General features: G+C 38.6%; 1 long non-coding RNA gene across 1 annotated transcript; it reads right to left on the reverse strand.

Moving 5' to 3' along the window:
* Positions 1–944: 944 nt before the first annotated feature.
* LOC127548839 (uncharacterized) lies at positions 945–17,297 on the reverse strand. Its single transcript, XR_007950475.1, has 2 exons — positions 17,052–17,297; positions 945–7,680 (listed from the first exon to the last, which is right to left on the reverse strand). It is a non-coding gene; the product is annotated as an uncharacterized LOC127548839 (long non-coding RNA).
* Between the last annotated feature and the right edge of the window lie 3,395 nt (positions 17,298–20,692).

Genomic DNA, 20,692 nt, shown 5'->3' on the forward strand with positions numbered 1-20,692 from the left:
GACTCCATCTTGTGTACCAAAGCAATGATTGTCCTCCATTTTGTGCTAAACTTCTTGTAAATTATGTGCATTATAGTAAACTAGGGAAAACAAATTCTCTATTCCCCAAATGTGCCCACCACAAGGTTGAGACAAAGCACTTGTGGGCAGAACATTCTGGGCAAACCAAAATGTTCCAGCCCCAAAGTTGTTTGTTTCAACCACAATTTCCTTATGCCCAAAATCATAACTTCTCTATTCCAACCTCAATTTCTCTGTTCTGATCAGCCAATCTGAAAGTAGCAATGCCCATGTTGCCAAAAATTATAAAAATTTGCTATGTGCTTCATAAATGACAATAAATGACTAGTCTTCAAGACATGTCCTTACCTACTGAGGGGGCTTATATTTCATTTATTAGCAATTGCTAACTTTGCTAATAAATTGATCATGCTTGGAACTTTATTTCCTCAGTTTATCTTTATTATGAATTTCAATAGTGACAAGAAACAGAAGAAAAATGAAGAGGGAAAAGGATTATTTTCATAACTTTCCAACACAGATTTAAACTTCATCAGGGCCATAATCACATTTTGACGTTTTGGGGAAGTGATGTATTTGGTGGTACCTGGATCTGAGTCAAAAGTCAGTGTTCTATTTTCCCTATTCTTATTACTCTTATCTTGATCAGTTGATCAATCAACAAGCACTTAAAAACTGACTAAACGTCAGGAACTGTACTATTCATTGAGAATACAAAGACAAAACCTAAATAGTCCATACTTTCAAGGAGTTTACATTCTACTAGAGAGAAATAGCATGTATATATAAGTAGATAAATATTCCAGAAATAGTATAGGTAAAGAAAAGATAGCAGATGGATTAGACAAGATAGTAAGTTTCTTTTGGATCATACAATATATACAAAGAATATTTGTGATAAGACTTGAAAAGGGAGGCTGGAACCAGGTTGTAAATGACTTTATTTTTTATTTTTAACAGATTTTTACTTTTCCAAATACAATAGATAGTCTTCAACATTCACCTTTGCAAAACTGTGTGTTCCAAATTTTTTTCCCTTTCTCTGCTCTTCCCCATACCCTATACAGCTACAATCCATTATAAGTTAAGCATGTGCAATTCTTATAAATGTATTTCTATATTCATCATGTTCTCAAGAAAAATCAAGAACCAGGAGAGCATTATATACCTCAATAACGATATGAGGATGTATTCTGACAGAAGTGAATTTCTTTGACAAAGAGAAGATCTAACTCAGTTTCAATTGATCAAGATGGACAGACACAACGACATCCAAAGAAAGAACACTGGAAAATGAATGTAAACTGCTTGCATTTTTGTCTTTCTTCCCAAGTTATTGTTACCTTCTGAATCCAATTCTTCCTGTGCAACAAGAGAACTGTTTGGTTCTGGACATATATATTGTATCTAGGATATACTGACATATTTAACTTGTATAGGACTGTTTGCCATCTGGGGGAGGGGTTGGAGGGAGGGAGGGGAAAAGTCGGAACAGAAGTGAGTGCAAGGGACAATGCTGTAAAAAAAATTACCCCAGGCATGGGATCTGTCAATAAAAAGTTATATAAAAATTTTTTTTTAATAAATAAATAAGAAGAAAAAAAAACACAAAAAAAAAGAAAGAAAGAAAAAGAAAAATCAGATCAAAAGGGGAAAAACATGAGAAAGAAAAAACCAAGAAAATAAACAACAACAAGAACAACAAAAGTGAAATTACTGTACTTTGATCCATACTCAGTCTCCATAGTTGTCTTTCTGGATGTGGATAGCTCTCTCTGTCACAAATCTATTGAAATTGCCTTGACTCACCTCATTGTTGAAAAGATCTAAGGTAATTGTTGTGAATACCAAACAGAAGTATTTGTGTTTTATTCTAGATTCAATGGGAAAGCCACTGGAACTTTTTGAACAAGGAAATGGCATAATTATACCTGAACATTAAAGGTAGCACTTTAATAGCTATAAATAGTATGGATTAGAGAGGGACAAAGAGACCAAATCAAAGGCAATATAAATAATCCAACTATTACAATTTTTGAGAATGGGGAGTGACATACTAGATTATTTTGACAGTAGTGTGAAGATGGGTTAGAAAGAAGATAGAAAAGAAACAAGGAGACCAATTAGGAGGCTTTTGAAATAGTTTAGATTTGAGGTGCTGAGCTAGATTGGTATCTGTGTGGATAGAGAAAAGGGAACAGATGTGAAAGATTTTGTGGAGGTAAAATCCACAAGATGACAAAGGTAATAAAATCATGACTGACTACCAGGATGTGAACCAGATGCTTAAAAGAATGGAGGTGCCCTCAATAGAAATAGAAAATTTAGGAAGAAAAGTATATTGGAGGAAGTAAAAGTAATTTCTCTTTTTGGCATAAAACCACAGATCAGAGAAGAATTACTCCAATTCCTCATTTTAGAGAAGAAACAATACCAAGAAGATCAAACATTTTGCCCAGGTTCACACAGGTAATGAGTATTAAAGATAGAATTTTAACCAAAGTCCTTTGATTCAAAAAACAGGTACTTATATACCATGCCTACCTCATGTCATATTAGAGATGTTTATGGGATCCCCAATGTGAGGTATTCAATAGACAGCTAGTATTGTGGGACTGGCACTCAGGGGAGAAAATAGGGCTAGATATATAGATCATATATAGATCAGCATAGAGATAACAATTGAATCTACAGAAGCTAATGAGATCACCCAGAGTCTAAAGAAAGAAGAAAAGCCAGATCAGAACCTTGGAGTATACTCATAGTTGGGGTGTCAGATATAGATGATGCTCCAGCAAAAGAGACCGAGGAGGAATGGCCAAATAAGTAAGTATCAAATATGGGTAGAATCTACAAGATATTGTAACCTCATGCATGTGAATGATGAAGGAAAGGGCAGTGTCAAAGGTGATTAAGTGACTAAACATATGAGTCTGGGAAAATGGTAATGATAGTGATGAAAATAGCAAGGTCAGAATGAGAAATAGGTTAAGAGGAAGAAATCATAAGTTTAATATGATGTGCTATGGATTTGATATGTGATGGGAATATTCAGGTAAAGAGAACTGGTTAGTCATTAAAAATATTAACATATACTTTAGAAGAGAGGTCAGAACTAAAAGTATAAATATAACAATCATCTGGATGAAGGTACTAGTTGAAATTATGAAAGTTAATGGAATTGAACAAAGAAAGAGAATATAAAGAAAAAAGGGAGAACCAAAGATGTAATATTCAGGGTAGGGGGCACCCACCTTAAAGTTTAAGACAAGGAAGAGGGACTAATAAAAGAGGAAGAAAAGTAATAGTGCAATTCAGAAGAATAGGAAGAGAATTAAGAAAGTGTTATTTCCTCTGAAACTAGGAATAGAGAGATGATTCAGAAGTAGGGAGGAGCAAGATCAGCAACATCAGATGCTATAGAGAGAAGTCAAGGAAGAGTAGAGGAAAAGTCTTTAGAGGTAGGATAAAATAGAAGGATAAATTAGAAGACGGTAACTAATGCAATCTTGGGCAAAAGTAAGAAGCATAAACTTCCAAGAATAAAGATTTGGTAGTTTTACTGTTATCTACTCTGGTCAAACTACAATTCTGTTCTGGGGGATGCAGTATAAGAAGGACGTTAATGAGCTTCGGACCATCCAGAAGAGGGTAGCCAGGTTGAAGAAGGACTTGAGCCTTCTCCAGGCTCCAGAACAAATTAAAAAAAGAGTTTGCTTAGAGGGGAGACACAAGTACAATGCGTGGAAGTTTCAAAGAAGCCTATTAACCTCGACAGATGGTGGGATTTCCTCTCCTTGGAGGTCTTCAAGCAGAAGTTGGAAGACCACTTGTCAGGTATGTTGTAGTGTGGCTTCCTTTATTTTGTGGCTTGAACCAAGTGACCGATGAGACCCTTTCTTCTCTCAAATTCTGTGTCTCTATAAAAAAGAAAAGGAATCAATTAGTGAATCAATAGGTATTTATTAAGCATTTACTCATTTATTAAGCAAGCAGTCATAGCAGATTAGAGGAAGCCACATACCTATTTGAACCCTCCCAATATTCTCTTCCAAACAACTTTAAAATAATGCCTCAAATCAATTTTTGGAGTAGCAGAGCCAACAAAAAGTCAGGGTAAGATGTTTTCCCTGCCTAAAAACCTTAATAACTAGGCAAGAGAAGTTTATAACACCAGGATGGAGGTCTGGTGGAGATCTGTCCAGAGCATTCACATGTGGCAGCTGCAACAAAGATGACAACAGCAATTTTTAGAGCTTTCAGTGCAGAGTTGGTAAGTGAGTCAGACAGCTCTTCAGAAAGGGATTATGTGGAACTCTTTGCTAGTACTTGGTACTACAATTCTTTTGTCCACATGCAGTTCTGGCTTGCAGTTTCAGGGTGGAAAAGTGTTGGAATCCTTACTAACTGCTAACTAATTAGAGTTGATCTAATCTTACAAGAAGATGTTTTGGGCAGAACCTGAAACAAGATACTAAGTAGAACTAATTAATACAAGGCTTGTGTTCACACCTTTACTCATTGGAGTTCAATGAGTTCACACCTCCCTTGAAGCTCTTTGGGCCAGAGAGCACTATGGGAGAAAACCCACAATCCCTCTCTTGAAGGAGCATAAATAGAGCTTCAATGGGCCAGTCAAAGAAGTCCTTCAGAGTGAAGAAGCTACAAGTCGAGATTTCAGCGGAATTACGCCAGAAGCCTTCTCTCCAAGGCAAGGCAAGAGAGAATATATTTTCCACTTGGCTGGCTGGTCGAAGAAGAGAGTTCAGCTGCATTGGAGAGGAGCACTCTGGTGCAGACACAGAGCACTTTGAAAGATTTCACCGGAATGACATGAAGAGTGGAGCTGGCTGGAGGCTGAAGAAAGCAGAGGCAGAGGCTGAAGGACCAGACCTTTGGATTTGGCGACATTCGGAGAGAGCTCTTGGAACCAAGCAGAGAGATAGGCCTCTAAGCTAACCGGGCTATATTGGAGATAATAAAAGATCTGAACTTTTATCACCTGGCTGCGATTTGAGAAGAAAAAGCTCACCACAGAAAAGAGTACTTAGGATTGAACAAGGACCATAGTCATAGTTTCAAAGCAAAGAGGAGCACATACAGCAGCAGAGACCAGAGGGCCATACCTGGGTAAAGACCATAAACCAGGAAAGCAGTGAGCCATACCCATCCCAGGATCACATCACTTTGGAGGCACCCAAAACTTGTAGAATCTCAGAACTTTCTCTTAAAACAACAGCACAAAAAAGCCTGAAGTTTGGGACAGAGCATCCCCACTCCCAGATGAAAAAGCCTGAAGCTTGGGACAGAGCATCCCCACCCCGAGAAGAAGAGAGCTCAACTTTAACATAAAGTTTGAAGTAAAAAACTCAACTGCTAAAATGAGCAAACAACAAGGAACCTGACCATAAAAAAGCTACTACAGAATTAGGGAAGAACATGCATAAACTCAAAAGAAGACAATAATGTGACAACAGCTACCAAAAAGCCTCAAAGAAAAATGCTCATTAAACCCAAGTCTAACAAGAATCTCTGGAAGAAAAAAATTGGAAAAGGAATGAGTGAGGCAAGAAAATTATGAAAATAGAATTAACAGCTTGGTAAAAGAAACACACAAAATACCGAAGAAAATAACATTTTAAAGGGCAGAATTGGCTGACTGGTAAAAGACATAAAAAATGTTCTGAAGAAAAGAACTCCTTAAAAGGCAGAGTTGACCAAATAGAAAAAGAGGGAAAATTCATTGAATAAAATAACTTCTTAAAAATTAAATTAGAAAAGCAAAAGCTAATGATTTTATGAGAGATCAAGAAACAATAAAAACAAAATCAAAAGCATGGGAAAAATAGAAGAAAATGTTAAATATGTTACTGAGACAACTGACTTGCAAAATAGATTGAAGAGAAATAATTTTAGAATTATTGAACATCTGAAAGCCATGCTCAAAGAAAGAAACTAGACAGCATATTTCAAGAAATTATCAAAGAAAACTGCTCCCAATATCTTAAACCCATAAGGTAAAATTAAAATTGAAAGAAACCATTCATCATCTCCTGAAACAGGTCCCAAATTGAAAACTCCCCAGGAATATTATAGTCAAATTTCAGAGCTCCCAGGTAAAAAAGAAAATATTACAAGCATCCAGAAAGAAATAATTCAAATATCATGGGACCACAGTCACAATCACACAAGATATAGTAGCTTCCATGTTGAAGAAATGGAGGGCTAGGGATATAATATTACAGAAGGCAAAAGAGCTAAGATTACAACCAAGATAACTTACCCAGAAAGGGTACTATTCTTCTGGAGAAAAATGGATATTTAATGAAATATAAGAGTTTCAAACATTCCTGATGAAAAGACTAAAGCTAAATAAAAATTTGGCATTGAACAGAAGACTCAAGAGAAGCACAAAAAGGTAAACATGAAAGTATAATCATAAAATTTATAAAGTAAATCTGTTTACATTCCTATATGGGAAGATGATACATGTAACTCCTAAGAATTTTGCCTTTATTAGGGTAGTTAAAAGGCGTTTACATAGCAAAGGTCATGAGTATGAATTGATTATACATGTAAAATGTAACCTCCCTTCTAGGTTATTGATCGCCAGTCTTACCTAATCCCAGGTCTTCAGCCGTCTCCAACCACTGCCTCGTGGAGCAGTAGTTCATTGTTTAACAGAGCACCCGGACACAGGGGCTTGCGAGCTCCACTCTTTATTGTACATGATCACATCCTGCACTCCTCTACTTCCTGGTCCCCACTACTTATATCGGGTCTATGAGGTCACACACAGCCAATAAGAGAAGGAGACATTTCCCATTGATGAAGCATCCTCAGTGCAACTAGAGTTCCCATTCATGAAGGGTCCCTGCTAGCTGCAGAGCTCACATCTGGGTGCCTTTGGACTCCCTTGTTGCAACATGCTAGGTTCCTCTTGAGACCCTGACAACTCCCTTTTCTTGCTTAGCAGGGACCGCTCATCGCATCAAACTAGCTTTGACATCAACAACAGCTACTTAATCAACGAGATTACAAGGCGTATAAAAATAGAAAAAAGGCAAACAAAAGATAAAATGGTAAGAGAGGTCCTAGCAAAGACCAGAACCCAGAAAAGGTAACATGGCGTTCAACTCACTTGAGAAAGTCTTGTTCAGGGAGGTAGGATGTTGTAAGTCATGTACTAAATGAATACCTGAGGTAAAGCTCTGGGGTTTCAATTGTATACACCCTTTGGTATCCAGCAAAGAAAGGCACAGAGGAGGGTGTACCCAAGAAAAGTCATATTCTGTAGCACTGTCTAACTAATTTTGGCAGGTGGGGATGTTGGTCTTTCGCCTACTAATTTAAAGGCTTTGCCTACAAGTGGAAAATGGGGCAAAGCCTCTCCCCAGACACCATATGAATAGTGGGAAGCCGTGGGAGAAGTACCCAAGTCCATTGTCCAGTTCTGTCAGTCTCTAGGTATCATGCATCAACCAGGACAGTTCAATTCAGCTGGGACACTGATGCTGTGTTCATAGTCTTCGGGGCTGCTGACATCTGGCAGATCCTTCTGGGCCGTCGGGGATGATGTCATCTGGTCCTTTCCTTCTTGATTCCCCAGGTCACGGATGTTTCTGGTTGGGGTCTACTCCTCTGCTGTTGGGTCTGCATCTGGAACAACAAGAGCATATCTAGGTCCCCAAACCCTGACCCAACCCGGGCCCTTCCAGATGCCATCTAAGCCCTTCCACAATACCTGTGGAAAGAGGGCTCTTGTGTTTGTTGGCCAGTTTATTGTTCAACTGTGCCTTTTTCATCTGCCAAAAATGCCTTGCTGAGGTAAGATTCAGGGAATGTGAAAATTGCAGGTATTGTATATATGCTGCATCTAAGTGAGCCTGCGTGAGTCAGGTGGAGGATCGCGCAAACCGCAACACTCCTTTTTCTTGTATAGACGGGAGCATCTTGAGGGTACAATTAGACTGTTCAACAAAGGCTTATATGGCATGCCAGTGGAATGGGCAATGCCCAATTCAACGCAGAAGGACCAAAAGGCAGAAGATGTATAAGCTGGCCCATTATCTGTCTTGATTGCTTGTGGCATAACTATAATTGCAAAAGTTTGTATAAGGAATTCAGTGGTCATTTGGGCAGTCTCTTTTGCTTCTGGTATTGCAAAAGTGAATCCTGAAAAGGTGTCTACTACAACATGGATAAAAGACAGTCAACCAAAAGATTTATAATGGGTCACATCCATTTGCCAAATTTCATTGGGTCTCAAACCACAAGGGTTTTTCCCTGGAGGGAGCTTAGGAGCATGGAAAGGAAGGCAAGTGTACAGGCTTTTACTATGCTCCTCACTTCCTCTCTTGTTATTCCAAATTGCAGACGTAAAGCTCGAGCAGCCTGATGGTATTTAGGATGAGATTCTTGGGCTGTCTGAAATAAAGGAGTATTAGCTAACATGATTAGAAGGCAAAATGCCTTTGAATTTCCATGGATATGCAAGATATAAATCTTTCCTGGATGCTTTCTCACTTGCTCCTGAAGTTCCTTAAAGAGCTGATATATATTAGAAGCTGTAAATTTTATTTGGGCTGTGACAATTCTTTGTACTACACCTACTGAATAGGCTAAATCAGATATGATATTTATGTCTCCTGGATAATAAGAGCTAGAATGATCGCATACAATTCATTCTGCTGAGTGGACTGAAAAGGAGTTCTGACTACTCGCTTTATAGTTAAGTCACAAGAGTATACAGCCCAAATGTTATGTTTGGATGAATCTGTCAAGATAGTTGGTCCTTTAAGAGGAACTTTAGAAACCTTCTTCAAGAATCCATTGCCAATTATGTAAAAGTCTGGTTATCTTTAATGGAGACCTGTGTGCAAAATTAGGAACTCTGGCCAATAAAATTTGCCATTCTGGGATGGTCTCACAGCATACATTAATTTGTGCATTAGTATAAAAAGCATATATCTTGTCAGGTCTTATCCTAGATAATTGTACTGCTCACTTAATGTCCTTTAATAAAATTCTAGCCACAAGCACTGGGTAAGGAGTAAGGCTTTGTTCTAGTTGTGCCGGGAGGTTCACCCACTCTATCACACTGTCTCCTTGATGAAGGACTGCTGTGGGTGCCTCTTGTGTGGCACAAACTGATATTTCCAAGGGTTTCTGAGTGATTCAACCACATTGGATAAAGCCAGTTCAACTTCTCTCAAAGCCTCCTGAGCTTCTTTTGTAAGCTGGCGTGGTGAGTTTAAAGCACTGTCTCCCCTTAAAATGTCATATAATGGTTGCAATTGATAGGTAGTCAAGCCTAACACTGGATGCATCCATTGTATATCTCCTATCAATTTCTGAAAGTCATTTAAGGTATTCAACTTCTCTGTTCTTAAAGAAATGTTTTGTACTGTAAGTACCTTAGGATATACTTCATATCCTAAATATTGAAAAGGAGCATGCCTTTGAATTTTTTCTGGGGTTTCTTAATGTTTCCATGGTCTTTTGTATACATGCTTCTAACATTTGCTCCTCAGGCACAAATCCCAAGATATCATCCATGTAATGTAATATAACTTTTGGAAGCGCTTTTCTTACTGGAGTAAGAGCAGCAGCAACATACATTTGACACATAGCAGGACTATTTTTCATTCCCTGTGGCAAAACTGTCCATATCTTTATAAGGCTCAGCTAAATTAATGCTGGGCACTGAAAAGGCAAATCTTTTCATATCCTCCTTATCTAAAGAGATAGAATAGAAACAATCTCTTCCCCACAGATTGATGAGGATTTTTTCAACTACAAAAGGAGTAAAAACTCTGTCTTATCTTCAAATTTCCATCTCAAAGGGGTAGCACTAATTTCATCTGCTATTGATCCTCCTATGCCATACATATGGGTGTCAGTCTTAATCTTTGGCCAATGACTGGGCCAGTTGGCACCTCTAATGACTATATGACCTGCACCTATGTCTACTAACCTTTCCAATGGTAGGCCATTTACACAGATAATGAGCATAGGTTGGTCAGCTGTAACAGCTGCTGTCCAGGATATTCCTGGATTCTGTTGCTGGGAGTCAGAATCTGGGTGACTATCACCAGGTTGCTTATTAGGATTCTGTATGAGTAAACCTGATGGTACTACTTCTCCTGGGTGATAAGTCACACATTATCTACCTATATTAGTGACTGGGATATTTGCTACACATTCCCCAGTTTCCCAAGTCAGTGTATGGATAGACACTGTTTTGTAGATACTCTCAGGAGGTGAAATCCACTCGACTTCAAGTGGATGCAAGGGGTCTATAGGCCAGACAGGGATAGATTTCAGCTCTCCAAAGGATATCTCAGTAGTCCCAGCTGCATACAGCTCTATTCTCCCTAATTGCAATCTCCTTCCCTCATAGGCTTGCTTAAAGACTCTCTGGGTGTAACAGTTGCCATCAAGCCCCAAGTGTTTTTTGCCTAGGTCCTGGAGCCAAGCCCCACCTCTTGTAATGAGGACATAGGGACTGGTCAAAACTGCTTCATGGGCAGTGCTGATGGTGTCATTGCTTCTCTTACTCCTCTTCCTCTTACCCACAAAGGTGGAATTGGGGGAGGAGGGTGAGGAAATGGGGAATGCCCTAATGGCACATGCTCCTCAGTAGGCATAATTGAAACCGAGCTTTGAATGTGAAACGCCCACACCCCTTCTTTTCAGCAAGGTACTTAATAAGTATTTAATTCCTTTTCTGGCCAACTCACCATAGTACTTAAGATATTTAACTTGCTGTGCCCTGCAGTTCTCCTAGAGCAGTAACAAGCAAAACAAATCAGTAAAATGCTAAAAAAACAAAACAAAACAAAAAAACCCGACTTCTTTAAGCTCTGTGCCAGGTGCTTTGGGCACCAACTCTCTATTTGCTTTTCTACTCATACTTCCATGTCTGGCTGCCCAAGTTAAAATCTTTCCTAGTTTTAAAACTTGTAGGATTCCTTAAGACCCATTTTAACCCACTGTATTCAATTAGTTCTCCCACTAACTTCCATCTCTCAGGCTCTAATCTCACACTCTTTTGTTCTAACTACTGTAAAGTAACTTTTTGTTTCTTCTCGGACTCAGCCTATAGGCACTCTCAAATATTTTGTTCTAACTGCTTAAGCAACTTGATCACATCCTGATTTTTTCCTTGCTGAGCTGTACTCAATGGCCATGGGAACAAGCCCCTTGTTCTTTATCAGAATGTTTTCTGCTAAAGAATCACCCATCTGACTCTCTAACTTATATGCTGGAGCTGCATGAACAACTATGTCCTTGGGCTTGATCACAGGTAAACTTATACCCAGATCCATTATGCTTTCCTGCCTTCTTATCTCTCCACGAGGCTATTGAATCTTCCCTTGTGGGGCCTGGCAATCCTGAAAGTGCTGCCTCACATTGGGCGCCACTTGTAACCTCCTACCTGGGTTACTGACCGACAGTTTTACCTAATCCCAGGTCTTCAGATATCTCTGATTACTGCCTCCTTAAGCAGTGGTTCATTGTTCAACAGAGCACCTGAGCACAAGTCTTTATTGTATGCGATCACATCCTCCTACACTCCTCTACTTCCTGGTCCCCACTACTTATATTGGGTCTATGAGGTCATATGCATAGCCAATAAGAGAAGGAGATGCGTCCTCAATGTGACTAAAATTCCCGCTCAGGAGGCGGTCCCTACTAGCTACAGAACTCACATCCAGGTGAAATTTTTTCACATAAAAGTGGTGTGCAAGGAAGAGCATTTATAATTAAGAGAAAAGAGGAGAAAGGGGGGAAGAAACTCAAGGTAATGATACAGAGGGAATGGGAATGGGAAAAGCTCACCCATAAAATGGAAACAGACAGTATGGATGGATTAGAAACCAGAATTGAATAATATGTTGTTTACAAGAGACATACTTAAAACAGAAAGACACATAGAGAGATAAAATAAAGGGCTGGAGCAGAATCTAATGTGCTACAACTGGAGTAAAAAAGATGATAATAGTAATCATGATCTGAAATAAAGCAAAAGCAAAATAAACTTAAAGGATAATCAGGGAAATTGCATATTGCTAAAAGATACTAAATAAAGTAACAAAAAAAATTTATAGCAAGTTTCTCTAATAAAAATCTCATTTCTCAAATATGTATTGCATATATAACAATCAAATTTATAAAAATAAGACTCATTCCTCAACTGATAGTCAAAGAATATGAAAACAGTTTTTTTTTAAGAGAAAGAAATCAAAGCTATGTATATTCATGAAGAAACACTCTAAATCATTATTGATTAGAGAAATGCAATTTAAAACAGCTTAATGTATCACATCATATCTCTTAAAAATGACAAATGCTGGAGAGGATAAGGGAAAAATGTTAGTGGAGATGTGAACTCAGACCAAATGCCTTGACGATTTTGGAAAACAATTTGAAACTATACCCAAAGGGCTATAAAACTGTGCATGCCTTTTTTTTTTTTTAAAGTTTTATTTGCAGTATTTTAATAATAGCTTTTTTATTTAAAAAATGCATGCAAAGATAGTTTTCAATATTCAACCTTTCAAAAACATGTGTTCCAAATTTTTCTCTCTCTCTTTCCCCATTCCTCTCCATAGCAAGGAATCTGATATAGGTTAAACATGTACAGTTTTTCTAAACATATTTCCACATTTATCATTCTATACAAGAAAAATCAAATCAGAAAATGTGACGATCATGCTAGCATCTAGGATAGCCCAGAATCAGCCGGAGTCAGGATAAGCAAAAGTCCTTAGTCTTTATTCTTGGTCTTTAGATGCAGGATTGAACAGGATGGAAGCAGAATCTCCGCGTCTGCCTTCTTCCTCGTCTACTGCAAAGAGTGACCCTGGCTAGTCTTTCTCCATCCCCTAGTCCCTCCTACAATCCTCTGTATACACCAATCATTGAGCCAGCACAGGATAGTGGGAAGGACCATTTTCCAAGCATATGTCCATAGAGTATTGTCCAATCAGTAATTAGTCCTAAGTGCTTGAACTGACTGTGCAACGACTCAAGAGTTTCTGCCCTCTACAAGAAAGGAAAAATGAGGGAAAAAAAATCAAGCAAACAAAACCAAAAAAAAAAAAGGTGAAAGTAGTATGTTATGATCCACATTCAGTCCCCATAGTCCTCTCTCTGAATGTGGATGGCTCTTTCCATCACAAGTCTACTCTGAATCACCTCATTATTGAAAAGAGTCAAGTTCATCAGAGTTCATCATCACATAATCTTGTTGTTTCTATCTACAATGTTCTCTTGATTCTATTCACTTCCCTTAGCATCAGTTCATTTAAGTCTCTCTAGGCCTTTCTGAGATAATCCTGCTGATCATTTCTTATAGAACAATAATATTCCATTACATTTATATACCATAGCTTACTTAGCCATTTTTCAATTGATGGGCATCCACTCACTTTCCAGTTCTTTGCCACTACAAACAAACATTTTTGTGCATAACTTTTAAAATCTAGCAATACCACTACTAGAAGTGGTATTATATCCTAAAGTAGATACGAAATATTTACAAAATGATGCAATGATGGGGATATCCATAGCTCTAGAGGAAAGGTCACAAAAGCCTTAGTAGGAAATGCTAACTGAGATTTGAAAAAACAAAGGAGTTCTAAGAGTGGAGGTGATAAAAGAGTACATCCAAGCATGGGAACTGCTTGTGTAAAAGCCCAGAAATAAGATGGAATGTCATAGATGCAGAAGAGGAAGGGCAATTTATAATATGAAATAAATCTAGAAAGTCAGGTTGGAAATAGGTTGTTAAGGGCTTTGAATGTCAAAAAGACAATCTGAAGGAATAGGGAGTATTGATCCTAGAAATAATTGAGAACAATTGGAGTTTGTTGATTGGAGAGTGCCATTTTCATAACCATAAGTAAGGAATGTAGGGGTTGGATTAAAGAGGGAAGACTCTTGAAATAAGAAGACCAATGAATAAAAAGGTCCCTGCAATAGCCCAAGTGAAAGGTAAGGCAAGGAGAGCTGAATTAGGAGGAAGAAGAAGAAGAAATGATAGTGGTGATGATTAGGGATTAGAAGGCAAACCCCAATTCAAGTATTCCCCTTCAGCCTTTTAATTGCCTGGGGGGAACAGCATGATCAATACCGAGGAAAGAGGAGAGATTCAAGAATGTTAGCAGGTGGAAAGAAGGCAGAGAGGATCCTCCTCTTCTCTAAAGTCATGGGGTTGGTTCCTCTACCAGGATGAAAGGGGAAAACTGCAGAGAACAAAGAGTATGCACGACAAAACTCCTAGGGCTTAAGTCCTGGACAGTACAGCTCCAGAGATTAGAAACAGATCTCATTCCTGGCTTTGCTGGCCTAGTTCTCCCCTCCCTCCCTCTCTTCCCTCCCTCCTGCCCCAAATACACACACTCAGCTGAGCCAAGAAAAACAGGAAGTGGGCTGCTGGTCAGAAGAAAAAAGAATCTACCCAAAGGACCAGTGGGTAAAACAGACCCCCTCTCCACCCCAGCACAGTCCAGGCCCCACCCCCTCATGGCTTTAATTCATTTGGGAACCTCTAATTCATGGGTAGTCTTTGCTATTAAGAGGCAAAGTAAAAGACCACCTAGGAGACAGCTATGATCAAACTGTTTTTATAGTCTCAAAGTGGGAGAGGTCAAAGACCAAAAGAAAGTATGGTAGATACAGAGTGAATCTGGGTTCAAATTCTGACTTTTCCTACCTGTGTGGCCTTGGGCAAGTAATTTAATCTCCCTGAGCCACAGTTTCCTCAATTAGAAACTGGGTTTCTAGGATCTTTCTAGATCTAATCTACAATCCTATCTGATCTGATGAACATAGTAGGAAGTATCAAGAATTGTTATTAATCAGAAATAAAAGCATGCTTATATGTGGATTTACATCTGCAGCCTTGATCTTTCACTTCAGCTCCACCCCCATCTCCATGTGGATGTTCCAAAGTTTCCCTAAACTTACCACCTTCCAAACTGATCTTATTATCTTCTATCTTCAGATAATGCAACTTAAACATTTATACTATTTTCCCAATCCCCAGTCTTGAACTCTTACAGGGTGGCACAGTAGAATTTTTAAAAATTGTATTTATTTTCTTTTTAATTTATGGAATAAAACAAGTATTTCCATAATATAATAAAAAGATCATTTCACATGAATCTTATAAGTATAACTTGCTGTTCCTTTTAATATATAATAAAGTTATTATGGAATTTTTTTTCCCTTTTTATCTTCCCCCCCATCCCCATCCTAGAGATGGCTACCATTAGGCACACACACACATGCACACATAAAATCATTCAATACATACTTCCATTTAGAAAAGAAACTATATGTTCTAAAATATTTAGAGCAGATCTCTTTGTGGTGGCAAAGAACTAAAAATTATGAGGATGCCCATCAATTGGGGAATGACTGAACAAGTAGGGTATGATTGTTATGGAAAACTATTATGGAAATGATGATCATTAATTTCATAAAAACATGAATAAACTTGCATGAAATAAGAGCAAAATGAGTTGAATCAAGAGAATATTGTATACAGTAACAACAATATTATTTTAAGACTAACTTTGAGCAACTAAGTAATTTTGACTATTATAAATAATCAAATTGGGGCAGCTAGGTAGTGCAGTGGATAGAGCACCAGCCCTGAAGTCAGGAGTCAATTCAAATCTGGTCTCAGACACTTAACACTTCCTAGCTGTGTGACCCTGGGCAAGTCACTTAACCCCAATTGCCTCAGCAAAAAAAAAAAAAAAATTAACTTCAAAGGTGCAGTAGAAATAGTATTGACTATATAATTAGAAGCCCTGGGTTCAAATTCAGTTTGCTGTTTTCTATTGGGCTTGTCATTTCAATACTTGGGGAGATGTAGTTTCCTTATATGTTGTTGTTCATCTTTCGTTCCTAAAGAGGAGCAATGACATCATGAGGCAGAGCTGTGTAGAATCCAGTGGCAAGACAAAATTCAAGATGACCAATGGCCTTGGATGTTGTAAGATTACTTGTTTCAAGTACACTTGGTCCTCTACATCTCTCATTTTCTTTTGTTTTAGAACACAGGTGGTTATATCCTCCCTAACTTCTCAGGGAGGGAGGTGAAAACACCAAACCAGATATTGTTAGCAGGTTTCCTCTGGGCCTAATCTTCATGAGTTAAAATCTGGTCTCAGACACTTATTAGCTGTGTGACTCTAGACAAGTCACTTAATCCTGTTTGCCTCAGTTTCCTCATCTGTAAAATGGACTAGAGAAGGAAATGGCAAATCACTCCAGTATTTTTGCTGAGAAAACCTTAAATAGGGTCATGAAGTGGACAGCACAACCAAAATGACTGAATGACAACAAATAAAAACCCTTCATAAACCTTGCTCAGCGGTCCTATCTCTGCTCTTATATTACTCCTGATGATTAGTGATGTTATAAGCTCCTTGAAGCCAAGGTTTATTGCATATTTAATTCTGAGAAGCCTAGTTTAAGAGTCAAATCTTCCCTTTAAGGTTATACAGCATTTATTTACTCCCCCTGACAATGACATCCATTCTAAAAGCTCAAAAAAATTGGAGTTTAGTCACTTTATGAACTGATTCAGAGATTCATCTTGAAGACTACTTTTTAGCAATTTATTCATCCATTTAATTCGATGTAATCAAAATTTTCTATTTTGTGATCAGTAATGGTCTCTAGTTCATCTTTGGTCACAAATTTCTTTCTCTTCCACAAGTCTGAGAGATAAACTATCCTATGTTCCTCTGATTTATTTATAATCTCGTTCTTTATGCCTAGGTCATGGACCCATTTTGATCTTATCTTGGTATATGGTGTTAAGTGTAGGTCCATGCCTAATTTCTGCCATACTAATTTCCAGTTATCCCAGCAGTTTTTATCAAATAATGAAATCTTATCCCAGAAGTTAGGGTCTTTTCACCCATTTAATTCAATCCAATTCAGGAAACTTATATGAAATAGAGAGCCAGCTTTAGAATGAGAAGATTTTGATTCAAATCAAATACCTCTGAAACATTCTCACTGTATGGCCTTGGACAAGACACTTAACTTCTCAGTATGTCCCAGGCAAGTCTTAAGTTGCAGAGCAAATACCATCTTTTTTTGTTAGAAGTTCTTTATCCCAAAATCATAGGTCACCTTAAAAAAAAAAAAAAAAAGTAAAAGGCTTTGTTTTAGACACTGGTATAAAACCTACCTTCAAAGATCTTATGTTCTACTGGGCAATTACACACACACACACACACACACACACACACACACACACACACACCAGTAATTCCAAGGAGGGGAGCGTGTTAACAACTGAATAGGGGGCTATGCGGGAAAGAGATCAGGACAAGCCTCATGAAGGAGATGGTTCCTAAACTGTGCCCCAAAGGCAGCTAGGGATTATCTCTGACAGATAAGAAGGGAGTACATTCTAGACATGACAGACTGGCCTGAAGGGAATCAGAGAGATAAGAAATACTGTATCATATACAGGGAACAAGGAGGACAGTTTGACCAGAACAGAAACCTGAAGGTAAACTTTTTTAGGTCAGGCACCTGGCATCTTGTCATAGAACTGTAGATTTTCAGAATTGGAAAAGAGACCTCAGAGATCAAACCAACCCTCAACTTGGAATCCCCTCATCAACTTTCTCTTTGCATTTAACAGCCTTTAAGGAAATAATAAGAAATGAGGCAAAAGAGACAAACATGATTTTGTGGAGCTAAGTTTTGACATTCCAACAAACATTTCGTAAATTTTAATCAGGTCCATCTTGTGGACATTCTATCTCTTGTCACTCTGGTGCATCCCAAAATTGTTTCCCGTGGCCCATCTGATTTGAAATGGAAATTGTAAACATCCCCAGCACTCATATAGCACTCTCTGCTTTCCTTACCTTATTTGCTGTGACATTACCCTAAGGCAGTTAGGTCATGTAGGGAATGGAGCACTGATGAGGACCTTTGCTTAAAGTCTGTTTCAGGCATTACTGATGTGGAATCCTGAACTTACCCTTTCTCAGCTTTATTTTTCTCATTTGTGAAATGGAACTTTTTGTTCCGTCCTTTCAGTTGTTTCTCACTTGTCAGCATCTCATTTGGGGTTTTCTAGGCAAAGATAGTTTGCCATTTCTTTCTCCAGCTCATTTTACAGATGAGGAAAACAGGTGAAGTGACTTGCCCAGGGTCACACAGCTAATTAATGTCTGAGGCAACACTGGAACTCAGAAAGATGAGTTTTCTCGACTCCAGGCCCAGCACTGTGCACTATGGCACTACCTAGTTGCCCATATAATTGTGCTATAAACATAGCTCAGGTGCCTGTTACATAGTAAGTGCTTTAAATATAGATATATATTTATAATGTATAATATTTATTAACATATTATATAACATATTATAATAATACATGATACTATATAGAATTTCTTATATTATAGATAATAATTAATATAATATAATTAATACAATATTATATATACTATATTATATTAATAATACATTTTACTATATAAAATTTATCATCCCGTTTATCTAAAGCACTTCTCCAACCTTAAAGTGTTATATACATGCTGGCTGTTATTATTCTTTCCAGCTGGCTCACTGTGAGATCGTTTTTCTCTTGAGCCTCCCATTCTGCCAAGCACACGGTGCTGGGCCCAGCTTGGGTACTTGATTCTCACTCCCTGAACGAGCATCTGCAGGAGCAGAGACTGGGGAGGAGGAGGAGGGCTGGGCTTTGGGCACAGTTGGATTCTTAACAGAAGTATTATCTGGGATAACAAGACTGGACTAAAAGGGGAGCAGAAATGGGCATTTAGGCACACAAACATTAGCTCAAGGACACAAATATTGAGGCCTTAGAAGCAAACTGATCTCAGCTGTCCATAGAAGTGGGGAAAACATTCCCCTGTGCAACTGAAAGCTAGAGATATCTTAGTTCAGGGAATCCTTTGGCAAAAGGCTAAAGGGACAGATGATCTCTGATTTGGATCCAGGTTCCTATCATGTGCCTCAAGGTCCTTCCCTGCCTGGCAGTCCCTCATCTGACTGACTTCATCTTCCGTGACAACCTGGCCCCCTGCCCTCCAATCCAGGCAGGCAAAAATGCCTCTAGTTCCCTCCCATCACTTACTGGATCCCACTTGCAATTTTTGGATGAGCTATTCTCCCTGCCTGCCTTGGTCTCTAGTTCTGCTGTCCACCCCCCTTTTCTCCTTCCAGCCTTGACTCTCAAGCCTCCTCCACCCATTTCTAATCACTCCTGCCTGTTCAGCCACATTCCCTGCCCTTCAACTATAATGAATAGTAGGCTGGTTTATGCATTTCTTTTACATGTTTACATATTTTCCAGGACATGAAGGTAAACTGTTTTAAGCCAGGCACCTGTCTTCCTGTCACAGAACTATAGACGTTCAGAATTGGAAGGGACCCCACAGGCCAAACCAACCCTCAACTTGGAATCCCCTCAACAACTTTCTCTAAGAAGTGCTTAACAATCTAACCAATCTGCACCTGAAGGTTTCTTTCCTGTAAAGACTAGTTCACTGTCTCTTGAGGCAATCCATTCTACAGCGAGGTAGTTCTGGTCTTCATTTTTCCTCATGTTAGGCCAAAATGTGCCTCTATAATTTCATCTATTACCTGTATGCTTAGCTCTGGCCTTTGGGGTGGAGCCAGATAAGTAATAATAACAGCTAGTAGTTCTTGGGTTCTTGAGGACTTGAAAAACATTTTACAAATATTTTCTCATTTGACCCTGGGAAGTAGGAACTATTATTATCCCTATTTTACAGCTGAGAAAACTAAGATTACACTATACAGCTGATTAGCTATCTGAGGCTGGAATCAGATCTTCCTGATCCCAAGTAGACAGCCCTCTATCTATTAACTGAACTACCTACTGGCTTGTATAGATTCTCTTTCACATTATAGCCCTTAAATATCTGAAGACAGACATCATGCTCACGACTTAGTCTCCTCTCCTTCTCCAGTTTTCTTTTCTTTAAGCTAAACATTCCCAAAACTTTCTTTGGCTTCTTATAGGGCTTTTTCTGCTCTCCTCCAGCCAGAATTTGACTTGTCTTTTTTCTTTCTATACTGAACTCAATACAGTTCTCTAGATGTGATGGTTTCAGGACAGAATACAACAAAACTATCACCTCCCGGCTCTGGGCACAATGCCAAAGGTCACTCTAGCTGTTTTTAGTTGCCTGATTACACTGTTGACACACACTGAGTTTGTTGTTCACTAAAACCCCCAGACCCTTTTCATATAAACTAGTTAAGCATTCCTTCATTATTCTGTCTTCGTACATTTGAGTTTTGTTTTTGTTTATAACTTTAGCATTTTTCATTTACCCCAATTAAAGTCTACTTGTGAGATTTAGTTCTCTCAATCTTAGAGGTTTTATAGCAGAAGCTAAATGAGCCTTTGCTGCTTATGTTAACTGGGGATCTCTCGATTGTGGGAGTTCTGAGTTACAGTGAACTATGCTGCTCAGGTGTCTGCACTAAGTTAAGCATTGGTACAGTGAATCATGACACTTGAGGGACTGGCAGTTGGTCTAAGGAATAACTTATCCAAATCAGAAAGGGAACAAGTCAAAGCTAAGCAGAGTGGGACCAGAGAGTAGTGGCCCCCTATTTTCAGCCT

This window comes from Antechinus flavipes, chromosome 2 (assembly GCF_016432865.1).
Source record: "Antechinus flavipes isolate AdamAnt ecotype Samford, QLD, Australia chromosome 2, AdamAnt_v2, whole genome shotgun sequence".
In the NCBI taxonomy this organism is placed as follows: domain Eukaryota; kingdom Metazoa; phylum Chordata; class Mammalia; order Dasyuromorphia; family Dasyuridae; genus Antechinus; species Antechinus flavipes.